General features: G+C 41.0%; 1 pseudogene; it reads right to left on the minus strand.

Moving 5' to 3' along the window:
• The window catches only part of LOC136154521 (neurabin-2-like), a 135,550-nt pseudogene extending 117,525 nt beyond the window's left edge, over positions 1-18,025 (minus strand).
• Between the last annotated feature and the right edge of the window lie 791 nt (positions 18,026-18,816).

Consider the following 18,816-nt stretch of genomic DNA (forward strand, 5'->3'; position numbering starts at 1 on the left):
CTCCAGCTTTCTTTTGCTTCTAATCTGCATGGAATATATTTTTCCATCCTCTCACTTTCAGTCTATGTGTCTTTAGGTCTGAAGTGGGTTTCTTGTAGACAGCATACATATGGGTCTTGTTTTTGTATCCCTTCAGCCAGTCTGTGTCTTTTGGTTGGAGCATTTAATCCATTCACATTTAAAATAATTATTGATATATATGTGCATATTGCCATTTTCTTAATTGCGGTTGATTTTGTAGATCTTTCTTTTTCTCTTGTATTTCTTGATTATGTAAGTTCCTTTAACATTTGTTGTAAAGCTGGTTTGATTTCAGCTTTAAATTTACTGGAGGTTTGATTTGTGACCCAAGATGTGGTCTATCCTGGAGAATGTTCCATGTGCACTTGAGAAGGTGTATTCTTCTGCATTTGGATGGTATGTCCTGAAGATATCAATGAGATCCATCTCATCTAATGTTCTTCTCTGAATTCTAACTTTGGCTTGTCTGAAAAGCTTTTTATTTCTCCATCAATTTTGAATGAGATCCTAGTAACCTTGGTTGTAGATTTTTCCCTTTCAGTACTTTAAATATATCCTTCCATTCCCTTCTGTCCTGCAGAGTTTTTGCTAAAAGATCAGCTGTTAAGCATATTTGGTTTCCCTTGTATGTTACTTGTTGCTTCTCCCTTGCTGCCTTTAATATTCTTTCTTTGTGTTTAGTCTTTGTTAGTTTGATTAGTATGTGTCTTGGCATGTTTCTCCTTGGGTTTATCCTGTATGGAACTCTTTGTGCCTCTTGGACTTGATTGGCTGTTTCCTTTTCCATGTTGGGGAAATTTTCAACTATAATTTCTTCAAAAATTTTCTCATAAGCTTTCTTTATCTCTTCTTCTTCTGGAACCCCTATAATTCAAATGTTGGTGTGTTTGATATTCTTACAGAGGCCTCTGAGGTTATCCTTAGTTCTTTTCATTCTTTTTACTTTATTCTGCTCTTCAGAACTTATTTCCACCATTTTATCTTCCATCTCACTGATTCGTTCCTCTGCTTCAGATATTCTGCTATTGATTCCTTCTATAGTATTTTTAATTTCAGTAATTGTGTTGTTTGTCTCTGTATGTTTATTCTTTAATTCTTCTAGGTCTTTGTTAACTGATTCTTGCATTTTCTCCATTTTTCTTTCAAGTTTTTTTTTTTTTTTTTAAATCATCTTTACTATCATTATTCTGAATTCTTTTTCAGGTAATTTCCCTATCTCCTCTTCATTTATTTGGACTTCTATGTTTCTAGTTTGTTCCTTAATTTGTGTAGTATTTCTCTGTCTTTTCATTATTATTATATTTTTTTAACTTACTGTGTTTGAGGTTTCCTTTTCTGAGGCTTCAAGGTTGAATTCTTTCTTCCTTTTGTTTTCTGCCCTGCTAAGGTTGGTCCAGTGGTTTTTGTAAACTTTTTATAGGGTGAGATTTGTGCTGAGTTTTTGTTTGTTTGTTTTTCTTCTGATGGGCAAGGCTGAGTGAGCTGGTAATCCTGTCTGTTGGTGATTGGGTTTGTGTTTGTGTGTTGTTTGTTGTTTAGGTGAGGTGTCCTGCACAGAGTGCTACTGATGGTCGGTGATGCCAAGTCTTGTGTTCCAGCGGTTTCCTTTGTGTGAATTCTCACTATTTGATACCCCCTCTGGTAGTATCTCTGGTAGTCTAGGGTCTTGGAGCCAGTGCTTCTTCTCCAAAGGCTCAGGGCTTAGTCTCGAGTTTTGCGTGGGTCTATATATTCTTTTCTGCTAGTCAGGTACTCCTGTCTGCTCTCAACTGGTGTTCTGCATGCACTTCTGTGTCTGAAGGTGTATTCTTGATGTATAGATGGAGAGAGATGTACTCCATGATCACCTACTCCTCCATCATCATGTTCTCCCCCATAAAACCTTTTAATAGTCCTTATTCTCACACATATCTCCTGCCCAGTCTCTTCCTTCCCAGGCTTCTAGATCTATTGTTTGTCTATGTTGTCCTTTGTCCCAGGCTGCTGTGCCCAATACCTTTGTATTTAAACACTTTTGGTAATAGCCTCTCTGGAAGCCACCTGACCCTAGTGGAGACTTTGAGTCAAGCAAAATAAAAAGAAACTGTTGTACCAGTTCTTGAGGGAGCCTCTAGGGAGATTGAGATCTATAACACAATTCTTTAAGAGTAAGGTCCATATTGCTCCCTTTGTGACTATCAACTTGCATCAGTTGTGCCAGGTACTGTCCTCATAGCTGCTGTTGATCTGGGGTGTGGGGGATGGTAAATGAATGATTTAAAACACCATAACACTTTCTTACTACAAAGCAACATCTTTAGCAAATTTTGGTGTTTTAAGTCCCATTGTAAATTTTTTTTTTACTAGATTGCAGAGCTTTTCTAAAGCTAATTCTGATAGTTTTTCTAGCTTAGTTGTTGCTTTTGGGGAGGGTTGTGTACCTGGAGTGTCCTATTGCATAATTTTTGGTGATTGATCTATCTTAATTCTTGAAATACTATCCCCTGCTAGTTATGAGTGCTACTTGCAATCCAAGGACTGAAGTGGCTCTAGAATTTCCAAACAGTCAATTTTTAGGGGTGGCAGAGGGGATTGGCTAGAGAAGCAGACTAGGGACCTCTTCTTTAAGCCATGTTTGCGAAGCGCATTGCATAAATTTGAGAAAACACCATTTTTTAATATCATGGATGCATGAGAACTGATGGAAATTATGTGGCAAGGTATTAAATTCTTCCCATGCCTCTCAGTGCTGTGGAAATAGCAAGTAGTTCTTTGACTGGGGAGCTGCTTCTAAGACTACATGTGAGGATAGGAAGATGAGCCTGGTCAAATAACAATAGTCCCTTCTTGAGATGGACTTGGGAGTCAAGCAAACTCTCTGAATGTTGGGTTAAGGCCAGGTTTAGCGAGTCTTACTATCATTCGGTTTGGGGGCTGAAGGCAGTATATAGCTGACTCAGGTGTGACAGCCAGAGTTATAAAGATTTCTGATTTTTTTCTTACTCCACTCTCAGCCCTGCGCTATCGTCCTCCATGGTCTCTGAGGTTTGTTGAAAACCACTGTGCTCTGGAACTATCTGCTCTGAATGGATGCCAACCTGGGTCAAAAGGAACTCACTCTCCATGCACATTGATGCCTAACCTACGGCCACTAGGGGGCAGCTGGGCTTGAGACTGTTACACCACCCTGCCCCCTCAAAACTAACTTTGAATGGCAGCTTCCAAATTTCTTCTGATAACTTTGCCCTGGAGTCTGAAGTACACTGCAGGAAAGTGGGCAGCTTTTCAAATCACATGATTCAGACATAGCCATCAAGTTACTCCTTGGACCAACAGAATATCCAAGTCTGGTTGTTGTGTTAGAATGTTAAAATATTAGAAGGTCTGCACAGGGGGACCCTTGGAGGATCACCTAGGCCAGGTTCAGGGGTTTGGGGATTTGTTTTTATTTTTTAATTCTTTAAATAAGATGCAACTCTTTTGCATAGGATAGTGGTGATGGTTGATAGTGGTGATGGTTGACAGGGGGAAGACCTGGGTTCAACCTTAGCCTGAAGAGATGCCTCAGAACTCTAGGGCAGTGCGGTCCAACTTTCAGTCCTACTCAGAGTGCCTATATAATTATACATTATCTACCAGCCAGTGTGATAATGTTTATTTAATATGTTTCTTTAAATTGACTCATTTTTTTTCTTAAATAAATCCAGCATCATACTATGTAATATAGATTTAATGTCCTAACCATATTTTTCTAATTCATATTAAAATACATCCACAATTATTGAAATTTAAGATTTGTTTTTGATAGCACTTAAAATTGTCTCTTGTCCTTGTATTGCACTTCAGGAGATGACACCAAAGAACACAGTCAAGAAAGTACTTGTCCTAGTTCATTCTATTGTCAGGGAAAGACACTAAAAGACCCAGAAAGGATAAGGGTCACACAGTGACAGAGCTGGGACTTAAACCCAAGTCTACTGACTCCCAGTCCTTTATTCCTTCGACTGTATCATAGTCCAAGGGTATTAGGAAGCCCCTTCACTATCCAGAATCTCCCATGGGAAAGAAGGAAGGAAAGGAAGAATAAGAAATGCTATTTGCTTATTGAATTGGGACTGCTACAGAACCTGTGACTCTGGAGTTCCAAGGCAGGTGTGGGGTACATTGATTTCCCATGTCTCTCTAGGTCAAGTACCTGTGAGGTCTCATCTTCTAAATCCTAGTCTCATTTGCTCATACACACAATGTGAAATTATAGAGCACCTATTACATGCCTGAGAAGATAAAAAGGGGCTTAAATGCCAGTGGGTGAAACATCTCAGCAAATAGCTGATTAGAGTGCTGGGATGGGGAATGTAGGTTGCTGCAAGAGCAGAGAAAGGCTTGATGAAAGTGCGGAGGGGGAGGAGAGTGGGCACGAGCCCTGTCCTACACAACTTCAGAAGCCCTAGTCCAAAGGCTTGATTTTCTCTTCCCTCACCTGTGGAGACTGATAGGTGTTAAATACCCTTCAAAGTGTAGAGTTGCAAGGCCATAGCCATAGAGTCTTTTGCTTTTTTTAACCACTGACATTTGTCACCAATGTTCCTTCCTTTACCCTACTCCTTCATATTGGTTGCAAACACAGGACTTATTCTCCAAACAGGAATGAACAAATTGAATGTGACCAGAAAACTCAACTCCAAAAGTACTTGTAGCTGGGCTGTGGCTCCTCTCAAACTCCTCTCCCACCCAGACTTGTTCATGGGGCACTTCAAAAAGAAAGTGTTGGAAATGGGTCTGTAACTGATTAGCAATGTCTGATTCTGATAACCGACCCAGGGATTGAACCCAGGTCTCCTGCATTGTAGGCAGATGCTTTACCGTCTGAGCCACCAGGAAAGTCCTGATTCTGATAACTGTATTTGGCTTTCCATAGTTGGATGAGAAGTTGGGGATCCATTCCCAGCCCCATCACACATTTGGTGCTTCTCCAGAAACCTGGACTGGACATAGGGATTTTGTTGCTGATTGGCTGGCATAAGGGCCATGTTTACCATCATCTCTGCTTCCCCACTTACCCTCCAAAAGCTTCAAAAACCTAAAAGGAAGAAGGCCCGAAATATTGTTTCTTTCATAAGTATCCCCTGGACTGGGTTCCTCACAGCTAGGAAAGTGTTCACCTTGAAGGAGCTCTACTGATATAGGTATAGGATTGAGCCACCCTGGTAAAACTGGCACCACTGAGGCAATGAGTAGAAAGAGTACAGACCAGCCATAGCATCAGACTCATCTTCAACTGTCTCTCCCCACTTCCCACTTCTGTCTTCAGGATCCTTCTTCCCCTTTGTTGTTTTCTCTGTAGTTCTTTCTCACTCCATTCACACCCCCAGGGAACTCAACTACACCAGCTTTCACCAATCTGATAAATTCATTTGTGGTGGGAAAATTTCTGGATGGAGATAAGAAAACATGGGTTCAAGTCTTGGCTTTTTCACTTACTAGTTGTGTAACTTGGAACAAAATAATTTCACCTCTCTGAGCCTCAGTTTCTTCTTTGCAAGACAGGCATGATAACCCCTGACCCACTTACCTCAGAAAACTGCTGTATAGATCAAAGGGGATACTGGACATGAAGTTGCTTTGTGAAGAGCCAATCACAATATACATGTGAAAGGTTAAGTGAATCACATCTCTATGGGCACTGGTATTTTGAAAGAGCATAACTTGAAGGAACCAGCCATTAATACAGCATTTTAAAAATCAGGAAAGGATGGGATAGACGGTGGAGGCTCAAGCCACTTTGTTGACTTGATCAATCATGTGACAGTCAATAATTAAGCACCTACCATGTGTTAGGCATCCTTCTAGGTACTGGAGGTAATAGTCCCTGCTCCCATGAAACTGACAGCCTAGGAGCATGGCAGGTACCTAAGAAAAATAGTCCCTGTCCTTCTGGCCAAGGAAACTGAATCCAAAGTCTAGTTCTGAGCCTAATGGCTATGGAAGAGCTTTCAATGACTTGATTTAATTCTTTCCATACAAAATGTATTTTAGCATTAATTTGACATTATCAACCACTTGCTGAGGTCTTGTGTAGATCCAAAGTAATGTGTCATATATTCAAAAACATGCATTTAACTCAATAAATGTTTATTGAGAAGCTACTATGCACTTGTCACTCTGTAAGTGTGGGAATAGTAAATGGAGAAGGGTGTGCAGAATTAAACAAGGTGGAATTTCTGTCCTTGAAGAGCTTCTAGCCAAGGAAAAGAGGTAAGTACAAGAAGATAGGCCCATGACACAAATCTGGTGTTGCCTTAACAGTTTAACCCAGTAATGCATGAAAATAGATGCCAAATAATAGTGAAATATAATTGAGTGCGAAGTGCTATGATAATTCTGAAGAGACATTTATGAGGCATATAAAATGGGAAAGCCTTATGAAAAAGGTGATATTTGAGCTGCATCTTAAAGGTAGAATATATTTTTAGTAAGTATAAAAGGAAGTAAATCACCCACCAGAATGGTCACAAGTAAAAAGATGATAATTCCAAGAGGATAAATAAATGTTTCATAAATATATTAAAAGCCCTCAACCTTTTAATCAGGGAAATAAAATAAAAGCCACAATATCATTTACACCAGAACAAATAAAATGAAAAAGATTGACAATACCAAGTATTGTCAAGGATGCAGAGTGACTAGTGAGAGTACATATTGAAATAATCACTTCAGAAAACTGTTCATCAGCATCAACTAAAATGTAAAGATATGCATACCTTATGAGCTAGTAGTTCCACTTCCTAAGTATACATCTAACAAAAATGCAGACATATGTGCAACACCAGTCATTATAGTCAAAGACTGGAAACAACCCAAACATCCATGTCCATGTAATTGTTGTTGTTTAGTTGCCAGTCGTGTCTGATGCATTGTGACCCCATGGACTGTAGCACACCAGGCCTCCCTGTCCTTCACCATCTCCCAGAGTTTGCCCAAGTTCATGTTCATTGTGTTGGTGAAGCCATCCAGCCATCTCATCCTCTGACACCCTCTTTTCCTTCTGCCCTCAATCTTTCCCAGCATCAGGGCCTTTTCCAATGAATCAACTGTTCGCATCAGATGACCAAAATACTGGAGCTTCAGCTTCAGCATCAGTTTTTCCAGTGAATATTCAGGGTTGATATCCCTTAAGATTGACTGGTTTGATGTCCTTGCTGTCCAGGGAACTTTCAGGAATCTTTTTCAGCATCACAGTTTGAAGGCATCAATTCTTCGGCCCTCTGCCTTCCTTATGGTCCAGCTCTCACAACTGTACATGACCACTGGGAAGACCATAGTGGACCTTTGTCAGCAGAGTAATGTCTCTGCTTTTCAACACACTGTCTAGGTTTGTCATCGCTTTCCTGCCAAGAAGCAATCGTCTTCTGATTTCATGGCTGCAGTCATCATCTGTAGTGATTTTGGAGCCCAAGAAGAGGAAGTCTGTCACTACTTCCACTTTTTCCCATTCTATTTGTCATGAAGTAATGGGGCTGGATGCCATGATCTTAGTTTTTTAAATATTTAGTGTTAAGTCAGCTCTTTCACTCTACTCCTTCACCCTCATTGATGAGGTCTTTAGTTCCTCTTCGTTTTTTGCCATTAGAGGGGTATCATCCACATATCTGAAGTTGTTGATGTTTCTCCTGCCTATCTTGATGCCAGTTTGTAACTCATCCAGCCTGGCATTTCTCATAATGTGATCAGCACATAGGTTAAACAAACAGGGTGACAGCAGACAGCCCTGTCATACTCCTTTCTCAATCCTGAACCAAGAAGTTGTTCCATACAGGGTTCTAACTGTTGCTTTTTGACCCACATACAGGTTTCTCAGGAGACAGGTAAGATGGTCCGGTTGGTATTCCCATCTTTCTAAGAGCTTTCCACAGTTTGTCATGATCCACACAAAGGCTTTAGCATAGTTGATGAAACAGAGATAGATGTGTTTCTGGAATTCCCTTGCTTTCTCTATAATCCAGCAAATGTTGGCAATTTGATCTCTAGTTCCCCTTCCTTTTCTAAACCCAGCTTGGACATCTGGAAGTTCTTGGTTCGCATAATGCTGAAGCCTAGCATGCAAGATTTTAAGCATGACCTTACTAGCATGGAAGATGTGTGCAATTGTCTGATGGTTAGCACATTCTTTGGTCCTACCCTTCTTAGGGATTTGGATGAGGATTGACTTTTCCTAGTCCATGTAGTATATTCATTCAATAAAATAATATGCAGCAATGAAAATGAATGAACTATGGTTATACTCAAAATTGATGACTCTCAGAAACATAGAATTGAAGGAATGAAGCCAGACACAAAAGAGTACACAAGTATGATTCTGTTTACATAAAGTAAAAAAATTAGGCAAAATTAATCTGTGCTAACAGAGATCAGGATAGTGGTTACCACCAGAGCAGAAGGAGAGGTTGTAATTCTAAGTAGGCACAAAGAGGGCATCTAGGTTGCAAGTAATGATACAGTTACTGGGATATGGGGGTTGGTTAAATGGGAGTGTCCCATTTGTGAAAATCCAATGATATGCACACATTCACTTTTTGAGCTAATAGTAAAAAGAGAAGAAACCAAAACAGTCCAATGGAGGAAATGGAAGTCTTTCCAAATAGCATAAGAATAATAGGATATCCATATCATACACAAATATTCATTTGAAATGGATTATAAGTCTAAATGTATTATCTGAAATCATAAAGCTTTCAGAGGAAAACAGAGGAGAATATATATGACTTGCAGACATGCATTGATTTCTTAAACAAGTCACAGAAAGATATCCAAACAAGAAAAAAGAAACTAAATTAGATTTTATTGAAATTAAAAATGTCTACTCATCAAAAGGCATTGTCAAGAAAATTGGTAATCAAACCGTAGACTGGGAGAAAAATTCGCAAAACATACATCTGACAAAGGATTGGTATTCAGGACATGTAAAGTTCTCCTAAAACTCAATAATAAAAGATGGACAACCTAATTTAAAAATACACAGGGAATTCCCTCATAGTCCAGTGGTTAGGACTTGGCTCTTTCACTGTGGTGGCCAAGGTTCAATCCCTGCTCGGGGAACTAAGATTCCATAAGCCATGAGGCATAGCCAAGAAATAAAAGAATTTTTTAAAAAATAGAAAAATTTGGCATTAAGAATGCAAACATATTTGAACATACACTTCACAAAAGATAAAGCCAATAAGGAAATGAAAAAAAATACTCAATGTCATTAGTCATCAAGAAATTTCAAGTTAAAACCACTACTCGTCTACTACAATGACTAAAATGAAAAAAATTAAGTGAAAATATCAAACACTGGTGAGAATATGGAGTAACTGGAACTCACACTGCTGGTAGTAGCAGTATCAAATGGAACAACTTATTCTGACACAGTTCTGACAGTGTCTTATATAGTTGAACATCTATCTTACTCTATGACCTGACATTTCCACTTCTAGGTATCTATGCAAAAGAAGTGAAAATATGTCCGTGAAAAAATAATTCATAGCAGCCTTTTTCATAAAAGCTGTAAGCTAGAAACAGCCCAGAAGCCCATCAACTGGTGAATAAAATACAAATACAATACAAATACAGTGGAATACTACCCAGCACAACACAGCTGAATCTCAAAAGCATTATGCTGTGAAAGATACTATGTTCAAAAAGCTACAAGCTGAATTATTCCTTTTATATGAGTCTCTAAAAAGGCACAACTAATCCATGGTGATTCTCTCGAGGGTGAGAGGGGGTGGGTTTGGCTGGGAAGGCCCATGAAGGAAGTTTGCAGGGTGATGGTAATGTTCTTGATAGGGGTTTGGGTTAGTACTTGTCAAAACTCAACAAATGTTTTCTTAAAGTTAATGTATTACACTATATGTAAGTTTTACCTCAAAAGGAAAAAACTGTAAGAAAATTGAACTCTAACAATATACATACAGAAATATTGAGGGAAAAATGTATAATGTCTTCAATTTACTTTGAAATGCATTAAAAATAATATGGATTGATAGATCAACAGAGAATTGGGTAGGTAGACAGATATGTGATAAAGTAAAATGTTAATGTAGAATCCAGTGATGAGTATACAGGTGTTCATGGTAAAAGTATTTCAATTTTGGGGGGTTGAGTTGAGAAAAAGGAGACAAAGGCATTTGGGGGAAAGGAAAGAGCTCTGGGAAGTGGTCCAGAAACAAATTAGAGAATTGACCAGACCCCAGATAAGGAGGGGCCCAGTGGGGCAGCTCAGGAGTCTGGACTTTAATTTATAGGCAGTGAGGAATCATTTCAGATTTTTAAGGAGTTGAATGACATTATAAGAGGTAGTGTGGCATGGAGAAATGTTCTGTGATTAAGAGATAACAAAGAAGGTTTCTGGTCCCACTTACAGCATGACCTTGGGCAAGTGGATTAATACCTCCAAATCTCAGAAAGATTCAACAAAATATACCCTTCCTCCTTTGTCTCCTCCTCCATCCAAAAAGAGGCCCTCGGGAAACTGAGTTTAATTGAGCACAGAAGGAACTCTGTAAATATGTACTGAAGGAGAAAAATAAACTTCTTCTTTGTCCTTCCCCTCCACCCAACTCCTTTGCCCCTGCCCCTTGCACCCTTGCCCCTGCTCCATTTGAATGATTTTTTCCTGCCATTTAACTGGCTTTCTTTATCTGCAAGATCAGCAAGTTAGACTTGAAACTTGGCCCCTGGGCCGGAGCATACCAGTCCCTTTCCTCTAACTCAGCTGCTGATACTTGATTCTGGCCTTAATGCTCACCGCTGTTTCATTCCTCTGTCTCTTACTCTCTAGAAATTTCCTGTGTAAGGGCCTTGGGGTTTCTAAAGGCCTTAGGTCTGTTGCTATCTTGGAGTCTGAAAAGCTACCCCAAAGAAATGGACCAGGAAATGTCTGAGAATGCAGACACACTTTGTCTACTCCAAGTCTTCCCACTGCTAACCTGAACCCCACCCTATTCCCACTGAGGTCTTCCCCATTTGGCCCTCTTATGCTCTCTCAACCACTAACCTGATGTTAAGGGAGTTATATTTCTGGATGTGTTTGACTTACCTTTTTAGCTAGACTGAATTCTTAGAAGGACAAATGGGCATGGGGCAGACAAAAGATCCTGTAAAGCCAGAGCACTTCTTAAATTGAACAAAACAAAACAAAAACCTGCCAAATGTAATACCTCAAAGACTTTACTAAAAGAAGCCTCTTGATGTGATGAGGAACTCCCATATCTCAACATGTCTCTGACACTACACTTTCTTCTTGAAGTTTCTCACTGTTTATTCTCCTTTAATAGTCTGACCCAAAGCCTGGCACAGAACTTCATACTCCATAGAACAGATGAAACTAAACAGCAAGACACTAGAAAAGGGAAGGAAATAACAAAAGGGAAATAAAAACCAACAGTACCTCAGAGCTAGATAATTCTGGCTTCAAATATATGGCTTGATCTTAAGGCTAGCAATTCCTTATTGTATAATAGTTGCTCAATAAATATTTGTGAATGAATACCTATCCATAATGGAAGTGAGACACCATTCTTATCCCTAAGGAACTTAGGTTCTAGTGAGGAGATGTGTTAAATGGATAATTTTAATACAATTTCATAAGTGCTGTGATAGAGAATTATTAGTGATTAAAAATCACAGACTCTGGAGCTAGACTGCCACAATGTGAATCATAGATTCTCGGGTAAATGATTTAATTTTTCCCTGTGTTAATTGTAAAATGATGCCCCTGCCTTATATGTATGTATGTCATATTGCTGTTCACAAGAATTTGAGGTAATTAGAAGGAAAAGCTTAGATAATTTAGATATCACCTTAAGTAAGTCCTACTGCTTCTTTAGGTTTCAATGTTCTCATCTGTATAATGAGGAGACTGGATTTTGTGGAAGGTACATTCCAGCTCTGACATCTAGGTTCTAGACTTTGGAGTTGAACCAATGCCAAAGAACATACTATCTTGTATTCTTTTTCCAAAGAAAGTATTCTGCAAACCATCCTGTTGTTAACATTTATTGAGCATTTACTACATGCTAACATTTATTACTAGGTGCTGTACCAGCTGCTTTCCATATTTTATTTCTCATCCTCACAATAAACCTTAACAATAAGCCTCTTCTCTGTTGTTTATAGTAAGTCTCCTACATACAAATGAGTTCTGTTCCAAGAGCATGTTCATAAGCCCAATTTGTTCATAGGTCTAACAAAGTGAGTCTAGGTTTCCAACTAACACAATCAGCTATCTAGCACTGTACTGTAATAGGTTTATAATACTTTTCACACAATAATACATAAAAAACAAACACAAAAAATACAGAAAACATTTTTAACCTTACAGTGCAGTACTCTGAAAAGTACAGTAGTACAGTACAACAGCTGGCATACAGGGGCTGGCATCGAGTGAACAGGCAAGAAGAGTTACTGACTGGAGGAGGGAGAAGAGGTGGGAGATGGTAGAGCTGAAGGACTGTCAGCAATAGGATATGGAAGGAAAGCTGCAATTTCACTCACACCTAATGTTGTTGGAACACACATTCACATCTTTGAAAGTCTGCAATTTGAAGGTTTGTATGTAGGTTACTTACTGTATGGGCTTTATTACACTAAATAGTTTAATCAATCAATTAATTAATTGCACCTTGTTTGTATCAGGCATTTGTGTTAAATCCTAAGGACATAAAGATAAATAATGCAGACCCTATGCTCAAGGAGGTCACAGACTAGGAGAGGAAACCAGTATATAAAGCGCCCCTTACACTGCATTGTAACCATATACCTAAGACACCTCTGTTTCAGTCCCACAAGGGAGCCACTCCTCAGGACGGGAAACTTTTAGCCAAGATTTAGCACAATGTTTAGCAGACGGTAGGCTCTCAGTTGGGCTTCCCAGGTGACGCAGTGGTAGAGACTCTGTCTGCCAATGCAAGAGATGCAACAGAGACAGGTTTGATCCCTAGGAAAATCCCTGAAGAAGGAAATGGCACCCCACTCCAATATTCTTGCCTGAAAAATCCCATGGACAGAGGAGCTTGGCAGGCTACATTCCAAGGAGTCACAAAAGTTGGACACAACTGAGCAACTGAGCATGCATGCTTGCGCGCGCACACACACACACACACACACACACACACACACACACAGAGACTCTCAATAAATATTCTTGAATAAATGAAAAAATTAATTAACAAAAGGTTTAAAAACCCATTCCATTTCTACCTTGGATATGATCAATAAACCAATCCATTTCACCCTTTCTCTCACTTCAAGTTTTGCTGCTCTGTACTAGCTCTCAGAGGGTTAAATCCCATCTCATTGTTCTCTATAAAGCTCCTGCTGCTTCTGTCATCTTTCTCCTCTATGCCTGCTCTAATAATAGGCCAACGATTGAGCAGAATTGCTTCCTTGGCATTCAGGAAGCAGGCTTCATGCATATGGTCAATTGATTTGTTTTTAATGTACCTATTATTATGAATAGCCTGCTGGCTCAAACTGAAATCAGGCTACATCCAATATCTTTTTCCTTCCATGCCTCCACTGTGGCTCCTAGGAGGTGTCAACATTCAATTTCCTTTCCCAATAATAAGGATTTCCATCAGTACTCTTTCCTGATTCTGGACAACAAAACCTAAGTCTTCTTTGCCTTTGGACTTCTTTTGCCATCACTATTTCTTTTGCCACTACAAGCATCCTGGCTCCTTTTCACAATCAATCTTACTTGGCTGTCAGATACAAGATGGTGCCATGTCATCAGAACTCTTCAGTTACCCTTATAGAGATAAATAAAGAAAAGTGAACAAAGGAAGGAAAAATTATGTACTCATCTTGAGAAGGGCTTCCCAGGAGGCTCAGTGGGTAAAGAATCTGCCTGCAATGCAGAAGATGCAGGAGATGCAGGTTCAATCCCTGGGATGGGAAGATCCCCCAAGCAGGGCATGGTAACCCACTCCAGTATTCTTGCCTGGAGAATCCCATGGACAGAGGAGCCTGATGGAGGAGCCATAGGGTTGCAGAAACCCGAACATGACTGAAGCGGCTGAGCATGCACACACACTTCTTGAGAAAGTTCTCAATATGTCATTCATTCTCAAGTAGTTAGGATGATTTAGGTACAGGACAGAGGGATGATGAGAATGACCTATTGAGTTTTATTCAGCCTGAGACTTCTATTGAAAAAAAAATAGAGGCCCAAAGCAAGCAAGTACCTTTGGCCTGAAATTGAGAACGTCAGGGATAAAGGGCTTTCAGAGGTCATCTGGTCCAGTGAATCCCAAGGAATAATCTGCAGACCCATGGCAGTCTGTGACATTTTCATCAGTCTGCTGACACTAGAAAACTTGTTGTCAACTGAGCTTTCTCGAGAAAGATTTTCCTCAGTAAAAGACTATGTCCTTACTACATTTTCTATATGTCAGTTATTAAGACATCATTACAATAATGATATGATAGTGATGATACATGCCCTTACAAGACAATAGTAAAAGTTGACATCTTTATGGTGATCCCCAAAGTTTTGGGAGAAATTTTAGAGAAATTGTACTAGTCTTTGAGATCTAAGATTGTGGTTATTATTGTTTTGGTCTAGTGGTTTCATAACCTGGCAGTGCGGTAATATTACTGGGAGACTTCTTAAAACTATGTATTCCTGGCTCCCACCCCCAGAAGCTTTGATTCAGCAAATGTGGAGAGGGACCCAGGAGTCAGTACTTGTACAAAAGTCTCTAGGTGGTTCTAATGTGTAACCAGGTTAGGGAACTACTGCTTTGCTTCACCACTTGTATGATTAATCAAGGACACAAGTAATTGGAATGGTTCCATTGTGGGATTATTCTGTTAGAGACAGAAATAAAGTACATACATTCTTTCCCTTGCAGTGTAAACCAGAGACCTCCATTGGGGTTTTCTAAGATCCACAGACAGATAAGAAAAATAATTTAGAGAGTTTACAGGGGCCACACTCACTTCTCAAGAGCATGAGCCAAATTGAATGAAAAGGGGATGACAGAGGATGAGATGGTTGGATGGCATCACCGACTCAATGGACATGAGTTTGAGCAAGCTCTGGGAGATAGTGAAGGACAGGGAAGCTTGGTGTGCTGCCGTTCACGGGGTCGCAGAGTCAGACACAACTGAACAACAGCAACAACACATAGTAGGTGCTCTCTAATGATTTGTACCTATTGATGATGTCTGTCAACCAAGTCTGATTTAGAAATCTATAGAGAAAACTTCATTCATCTTGAGACCTTAACTCTACTTCTATCACCTCACCTCACTCTCAACCTTGTATCATCCTTTGCATCCTTCTCTTTTCTTTTCCTCAAGAGGACAAGGACCATTGTATGTTCCCGGGCTTGACTTAGTGACTGGCACATACTACTTGCTTAATAACTCTTTGTGAAATGAATGACTGAATGGTATGACAAAGGCAAGAGACATGTCTCCCCAGTTTAAGACTAACCCTCCTACATACTTTGTTGAACCCACTCTGGAGATTCATGAAAGGCATAGAATCTCAACTGGTGGATAGTGAGGAGAATGGGTGGTAAGGGATGAGAGAAGAGCAGGTGTCCATATATCATGGAATGATGGATAATCTGGTGTGTTTGGGGCCTGCCATGAATGGGTGAAAGGGAAGGGGAGAAAATGTTAAAGAGTGGAGCTAGACAGGTTGAATACGAATGTCTCAGAGACAAGTAGCAGGTCTTTTTGTGTCCTTGGTATATACTATAGTTTGACACACAGAGGCTTTTAGTAAACACTTGCTGAATAATTGGGGCTGGTCCCAAAGGATAAAGGACTTTTATGCCTAGTTGAGGAATTTAAACTTAACTCAAAGAGAGAATCAATGAAAGTTTTTAAAACAGAGAAGTGTCATGATTAAAACTTGGACTCTGGGAGAAGGCGAGTGTGGGATGTTTCGAGAGAACAGCATTGAAACATGTATATTATCTATGGTGAAACAGATCACCAGCCCAGGTTGGATGCATGAGGCAAGTGCTCGGGCCTGGTGCACTGGGAAGACCCAGAGGGATCGGGTAGAGAGGGAGGTGGGAGGGAGAATCAGGATGGGGAATACATGTAAATCTATGGCTGATTCATGTCAATGTATGACAAAAACCACTACAATATTGTAAAGTAATTAGCCTCCAACTAATAAAAATAAATGAAACAAAATTGTATTTTAAAGTTGTAATTGACAGGATTGTTTAGAAGAGACATAAAGCCACAGGCACCTTCAGATCTGATTTGGCTCTTAACTTCCAATCTTCACTAACACTATCATCCTTTCCTTCACTCAAGTAAGAAGGAAAGGTCAGCGTCATCTTTGCTTCTTCTTTTTCTCTTACTATCCAAGTCTATTCTGTCAACTTTACCATAACAATAGTTCACAGAGCCATCCCTTTGTCCTTATTCCTAGTCAGTGCCCTATTTCAGATTATCAACTTTTTATTACCTGGCTCATTGCTTGGTTTCCTTACCTCTTATCTTTCCAAGTCACAGTAACTTTTTACACTGTCACCGTGGATTTTTCCCCTAAAATGCAGATCTGATATTAGTTGCCTACTCAATAATCTTCACTGGCTCTCTTGTATATCCAAAATAAAACCTAGTACTTCTCAGTATGCTATTTAACAACTTTGTGATGTGGGTATTAACTCCATTTTGCAGATAAAGAAACTGAAGCTCAGAAAGGGAAAACAACTTGCTTAGGATTACACAAGTTTACAATGATAGAATCATAATTAGAATCCAGGTCTCCAGAATTCAGTGCTCTACCATTATAAAATACTTTCTAAAGAGGGAATAAATGGTAGGCACAGCATGTGTTTCGAGAACGGTAAGATGGTGGCTACATCATCTTGTCTTTTGGATGGGGCACATAATGTGAAGCTCATACAAATGAGTTAAGATTCCTGTTCTAACCTCTTGATGGCTTTGTAGGCTTAAAAAATTGACTTAAGAGGTTTCCTCACTTGCTTCCTCACTTGTGAGACAGGGACAAATCATTTCAATCGTATAGTATTGTTATGAAGATCATATGAGATCATTTTTGCAAAGGGCTAGCATAGTCCTAGGTTCACAAGAGCTTCTTACTGTCATCACAATCCCCACTCCAGTGATCCAAAAAAAAAAAAAAGCCATTTAAATGACAACAGGAGTCTGACATGAGCTACAAGACTCCAGGGTCTATTCTTGGTTCTGGGTTTGGAAATAACCCTTTTCAGCGTTTTAATCAAGTTCCCTGAAAATGGAAGCCAAGGCTAGTGTTCCACTAGGGCAATAGTGGGGAGACTGTGAGACTGCTGACTAAAAAATCAAATCTTAAGCACCAGTGCCCATAACATCCATGATTCGTCACTCCTCATGACTGAAGCATTGAGGATTTTTATTAAAATGCAAACGTTTCCTGGGAGATGCAGTATACATATTAACTTTTTGGCCTGATTAGCTTTCATTTACCTCTTTCTATGAGTAGAATTCTTCATGCCTCTTTACTTTGTCCCTTTTAGGTAGGGACACCCAACCTCCATCCCCAGCCTGTTAAAATCCTTCTCAAGATTCAAGGGCTATCTAAGCCACTACCTCCTCCGGAAGCCTACTGTGATAACTCAGCCACATCCTGCCTTTCCTTCCTCTGTCCCTCTCCCAGGGAGTACCGCCCCAGCGGCCTGTTGTGAAGCTCAGGGAGCTCGAGACTTTGCTTTGAATTTCAGCTTGTATTTGACTTGTCCCATAACTTTAGGCTAATAAACACCTTGATTTCCTTAAGCCTCAATCTTCCAGCCTGGGAAAAGCAAGTGATAAAAACACTCACCTCCAGGCAATAAGGAACGTGCTCTACTCCTCTAGCAATGACTGCTTTGCTGACTGGTGGAGGCCCCATGATTTGTGAATTTGGCCTCTTCCTCTCATGGCATGGCTAGTTACCTGGGACACCTCTACCCTCCCGCTCAGCTCACCCCGCCTTCAGCTGCTTATTGACTATGTTCCTGGGCATCTGGCGCAACCCTGAGCTGCATTTTCACCTGCCATGCAGTCTTTTCACCCAACAAGAAGGTTAATGAGATGCTGGGTAGAAAGGGCTTGGCGCTTGCCCGCCCGCTGGTGGGGAGCGAAGTAGCTTGGTAACCGCACCACGAATTCATGATTAGTGCATTAGACGCGCAGGCCCTTAGGGGAAGCAGAGCTTCCCGGGATCGCTGGGGCCGGCCCCGAGGGCCGAGGCTGGGAATAGCCTTGCACTCCGGCAGGGAGCTCAGCCGCCCGCGGGGCAGATCACCCCTCCCGCCTACCCGGACCCGCTCACTCTCTAGGGAGCAAACTCTCCCTTTCCCTCGCTGGGCTGGGGCCTTAGTCTCGGACTTTCAGCGGGACTCTGGTGTCTCTATGCCAGAGGTGGGCGGAAGGGCGCGGTGGGTGCTGGGAAGACATCCCTCAACTAGCGGCTCGGCCGAGTTCTCGAGCGCCCGAAAAGCCGCGGCGGAGACCCGAGGGACCAGCCCGGGATGTTGGGGGCAGAGCGGCCCTTGCCCAAACTGGCGGCTCGACCTGGCCCCAACTCCTACTTCTCCAATGCGGGACAGAGAGCCGGGAGAAGCCAGCACTGAGCTCCGTCTCGTGCCCCGCCTGGGCCCGGCCCCCTCCGGTGCTACTGAACCTCCCTCCCTACCTGGCCCAGCCCCCGGCCCAGACCCGGCCCTCTACGGCTCCTCTGGGCTCCAGGTTGGCGCAAACAAAGCCCTGATTGACTGCCCGGAGGGGCGGGCCTCGCTGCCGGGCCGCCTCCTC

The sequence above is a fragment of the Muntiacus reevesi genome, chromosome X (assembly GCF_963930625.1).
Source record: "Muntiacus reevesi chromosome X, mMunRee1.1, whole genome shotgun sequence".
Lineage (NCBI taxonomy): Eukaryota > Metazoa > Chordata > Mammalia > Artiodactyla > Cervidae > Muntiacus > Muntiacus reevesi.